Raw genomic sequence first — 4,047 nt, forward strand, 5'->3', positions numbered from 1 at the left:
TCCCGGAAGAGGAGTTCCTCTCCTGTCTCTCTCAGCTCAGGAGAATTTGCCCGTGTGTTGCTGGACTGGGAGAATTAGGACCATGGGGGGGGGGGAGTTTTTAGTATAGGGAAAAACATTCATTTAGCTTTATGTTTTTAGCGTTTAATCATTCCTGCCGGCAGGGTTTTTAGCGGGTTGTAAACACTATTTTTATTGTATACGGGGATTTTAGCTTGTATTTGGGGTTCTGACTGTGTTTTATCCTGAAAATAAATGGTGTGTTTGAAGCCAGCTAAATTTCTGTGCTCTGAGCGCTGACCCACTCACTCCCCTTTCTGCTTGTATAGGCGTGGTGGTGAAGATTTAGTTCCACCAGTTTAGCGGCTACAATTACACACTGTAAGACCGAATAGTAATAGTTTGATAAATGAAATGAGTTCCAACTACTTAAAAACCTGTTATAAGTTCATACACCTTTATTTTTTTGAGTAGATTGAACAAGTTTGTTCTTTCAAGTTATCAGTACTTGAATATATTGATTAGTTTCTGGCATTGCCCTCAAATAATTTGAGTTTTAACACTGACGTCACTTACGTGCCTACGTACGTACCTACGTGCGCCACCTGTTTCTTTATGAAGTGCTGGCAACCATCTTGGATTCCTCGCTTCGAGTGCGAATGCCCGCTCATTACTCCGAAATAAACTTGTGGAACGTTAATATCCAAACAGAAATAAAAACATTTGTCAAGGGTTTTTTGCGGCATTGCCTTTGACGCTGGATAAAGGAGGGCATGCTATGGTATGTTACGGACTTTTGAACTGGAACAGCTAACGCTCTGCACTTGGCTAGCTGCATTTACCGCCTTTGCAGCATCTTCAGGAGCGCTTTTGTGGTAAGTTTTATTTTTTCTGAAACTATAGTTCTCCGTTGTAATATGGGTTTTTATCGTCATAAATGTACAACTCTAGCAGGCATTTAAGAATTACATGCATGCGTCGTTTTATCCATGTCGGCTTGGCCCCAAAGTGTTTTGCATGAATTATGCTAATAAGCTCATATTTAGTATAATACATTAGTCCGAGCAGAGGCTGGGACTAATAATGTGTTTATAACTTTTCTAATCTCTTACTATTTTAAAAGAAGTCTTTAGAAGGCATTTCTGGATTTGCAGATTATAAACTGCCTTGTGGTTAAATTGTTGAATCAATATGCACTGCTGCGCTGCTTCACACTTGGCGCATACGTGGATATTGATATTGGCTAGCCCATTTGCTAACTGGTGGAACTTGAAACTTACGTTTAGTTCTCTGGAGTTGTACATATTAAAACTGGGGCAGCAAAATTGTAGGCACAGGACATACTTACAAAAGCAGTGATTAATCATTACATAATTACGCGGTAGAACTTGGTCTACATTGCAAATAGTTATGTATACTAAGTTGAAATGTAGAATCTTCTGAACTGTAAAATTGTTGTGCCTGGTCTATTTTAGGTTAGCTTAAGGGTGAATCCATCAATAATATATTTACCAAACAGTTATTTTTTCGTTTTATTTTATTCTGATGCCCAGTGTTCATTAGTGAAAGACTTAGTTTGTTTTTTTTCTGTCAGGGGCTGGGTCTGTGACCCAGCATTTTGAGTTTATTTTGTATTTTTGCTTTATGTTATATTGAAATGAGGTGAAGTTCTTGTATTGTTGTTATTATTAGTTAAGGTTTAGTTGAGTTCTGGGCTGGTTATGTTTCATCTGTGTCTCCTTGGTTGTGTGTCTTTTCTGTTCTCTGTGTAGTCTGTCTTGTCTTCTGTGTTTTACTGTTATGTCCATGCCAGGGCAGAAGTAAATTTTCAGGGGTGAAGATGCTGTTTACCTTGACCAGCTAAGACTACAGATTGTAGATGAAGTCGAGAAAAGTGAAAAGAATCCTGATTACAAAGCTGATGCACACAACTTTGGCCTTGCAATGCAAAGAGATCATCAATGATGACCTACCAGTAGGTCAGATCCTGGATTGCTGGCCTACTCTGAAATCCCAGTCCCAGGTAAGAATGTATATAGATGGCTCTAACAAGATGTATTTTATATCAACTCCTGTTATCTGGCCTGTCTGAACAAATTATGCCTTTGGAGTGTAAGGATTTTGATGTATTTTGCAAAGATTTATAGACTAATTGAAACTTGTAAACACAAATGTATCCTGTGTGTTCAGATCTGTGCAGAATTCCACAGGATTACAAACGTCCACCTGAAGAACCACTTTTATGCTGTTGGACCAACATGCTCCCCGGCTCCAGAGCTTATTCAGAAAGAAAGCTGTTTGCACAGGGAACGTGTCTGATGTCCTGTCTCAGCTCTTCAGAAGCTATAATCTCCAGGTTAGTGGGTTTTTGTCTTGTTTTTTGAGCTTTAATTAATTTGATTAATTTTTCAATTTTAATTACCATTCTTGACTAGGTTAGCCAATAATTTTAAATAAAAATTTTCTTGTGATGTAGGAACAAGCTGATATCCATGCCCAAAGTGCTGGTGTGCTTCATGCCCTCTCTGCCTATTTGTACGAAGACACCTCTACCTTCATCAAAACATGGGATGTAAGTTTTGGACAAAGTTGTGAACAATATCTTAGTAGCATCCTTGTTTAGATTTCTCAAAACATTATGACACTTTGAGAGTTTGAGAAGCATCTCCATGCTTGGATCTGTCTACAACAGTGTCCATGTCACATAATGGAAACACTACATGTTTTTAATGTGTGTAGACCTTCCATAATGTTCCTAGCCCAACCATACATCACTGTACAAATGAAAAAAATATACAACTCCTATTGACTTTCTGTTGTTATTGCTACGAAGAGGTATGACTTTGCTTTACTAAAAGTACTATTTTTGTCAGTTTGTTTTCTCAAATCTTTGGTGTGTTGTGGCTTTTTTGTTGTTCAAACAATTGATTTCTGAGCTAGTAATAATCCAGAAATGTGACTTGTATAGATGAAACTAAGAGAAATAGGAATGCACTAACATGTAGTAATTTTGTTTTCTGTAGATGATGCATTCTGATAGACCAGATATTAGTGAAGTGCCACTTGGACTCCTCCTGATCAGAGCCAATTCCAGCGATGCAACATTCTTCTGCCCTGAGAAGACTGCAGTTTTGGTCGAGGGTAACATGATCATTGTTTTCACCACCCTGGCTGATGCATTTCTAGTAATATTTGGACTGACCGACATCCTGCACCTAAGCTACCCAAAATGTTTGGCCAACATTTTTGACTTTATTCAGAAAGTTTTGATGGGTCTGGAGGGTGGGAAGTTGAAGCCCAAAGTGCTGAGTCTTAAAAATGATCTTTTGGCAGCAGAATAATGTCCAGGATTCCTACACAGCCCTCAAGTGCCTGTTAAAGCAAGTAATTCAGTTTATCATGTTTCCAAGTCTGGATAAGTTTTTTATAAAAAGAGAGAATAGAATAAAGAAATCTTTGCAGACTCTGTTTCATACTTCATTATCTAAAAGCCACATCCAAAGTAAAAGGGGTGATTTTATTTTATTTATTACTTTTTTTCCCCCATCATCACTTGTGTTTTAGTTGATTTTGATTGTGTTTTTAGTCAGATAACTGTAAATCTATAGAGAAAATGAAGGACAATCTCACTACATTTCTGGCTTTTAGGTGGGATCTTGACTTAAGGAACGTTCCTCCTGAACTACTCATAACTGACATAAGGCGCTAAGGAGGTTTATAACACTTTGTTTATGTCTCTAAAGAAGTATTTTTCTATTTAAAGTTTTATTGCTTTGTTGTTGAGACTGTGATTGCACTCTACAAATGTGCATTTTGCATAACCGCAGTATTGGCATATTAAAAAGGTTACCAATTATATTTCAGTGTATTAGCTGCACTATACTATACTATTACTTTCATTCGGTTTTCCCACCTAATAATGAAGGATTTTATTTTCCTTTTGTTTGTTTTTTAATAAAAATGTCATGATCCTGGGTCCTTTTGACCCAGCATTTTGTGTTTTCTCTTCGATTTTGGTTCTGTTCTTCCTTTGTTTAGTGTTTACTC

General features: G+C 37.4%; 2 long non-coding RNA genes across 2 annotated transcripts; both read left to right on the forward strand.

The window, feature by feature from the left end:
* Nucleotides 1–713: 713 nt before the first annotated feature.
* On the forward strand, nt 714–2,220 carry LOC143413734 (uncharacterized). The gene is made up of 3 exons (XR_013094349.1): nt 714–875; nt 1,773–2,023; nt 2,191–2,220. It is a non-coding gene; the product is annotated as an uncharacterized LOC143413734 (long non-coding RNA).
* Nucleotides 2,221–2,243: 23 nt separating this feature from the next.
* LOC143413735 (uncharacterized) lies at nt 2,244–3,508 on the forward strand. The gene is made up of 3 exons (XR_013094350.1): nt 2,244–2,356; nt 2,477–2,572; nt 3,024–3,508. It is a non-coding gene; the product is annotated as an uncharacterized LOC143413735 (long non-coding RNA).
* The last annotated feature ends 539 nt before the right edge of the window (nt 3,509–4,047 follow it).

The sequence above is a fragment of the Maylandia zebra genome, linkage group LG2 (assembly GCF_041146795.1).
Source record: "Maylandia zebra isolate NMK-2024a linkage group LG2, Mzebra_GT3a, whole genome shotgun sequence".
Taxonomy (NCBI): Eukaryota; Metazoa; Chordata; class Actinopteri; order Cichliformes; family Cichlidae; genus Maylandia; species Maylandia zebra.